Here is a 702-nt window from a genome sequence, read left to right as displayed (position 1 = left end):
TATTTTTATATATCCTGGAATAGTTCCCTAAATCCTGTTTGCTTCATTTTGCAGAGTGGGTTTCTCCATAATTCGTGCACCTATAAGACTTAACTGGACAAATTAAGAAAATTTTATAAAGCCCCTTGCAAGGACATACTTTCTTTGACCTTAACCAACTCTTTGTTGCCATCCGTCCCTGTACATGACTCATCCCATTCTGTCACATTACCATTGACAAGGACATATAAAGCCACAAAAGAAGTTGATGGACATCTGCTCCAGAGCATTAGCTACCTTGCTCCATGCTCCTGAGATCCGACTGTGCCTTTTGACAGCTCTCCAAGCACATTTCCCCATTTCTAGAATGAAACTGAACCTTTGCACTTTATTATTATTATTATTATTGTTCTCTTTCAGCAAAAAGGTAATTGGGCATGAAAAGTTCAAATCCATTAAATAAAAACTCAATTTAAAATATTTTCCATCCACCAAGCAAGGTCCTATTCATTATGCTGACACTGTACTCCACCTCTGTGCCAAGTGGATCACTCAAAGATGCCCCCCACCACTTTCCTGGCATTTCGTGTGACAAGTAAATCTGCTGTACACACATTGCTTTATAGGGCATCCCAGTTTTGTATAAATACAAGCAACATTTTTTTTACAGCACCTTTAAATTCCCATGTTGAATTCTGTAAGTGTCGAAATGCTTTCAGGTAA

The sequence above is a fragment of the Charadrius vociferus genome, unplaced genomic scaffold (assembly GCF_000708025.1).
Source record: "Charadrius vociferus isolate BGI_N301 unplaced genomic scaffold, ASM70802v2 scaffold90, whole genome shotgun sequence".
NCBI lineage: Eukaryota > Metazoa > Chordata > Aves > Charadriiformes > Charadriidae > Charadrius > Charadrius vociferus.
This window is presented reverse-complemented; position numbering follows the sequence as displayed.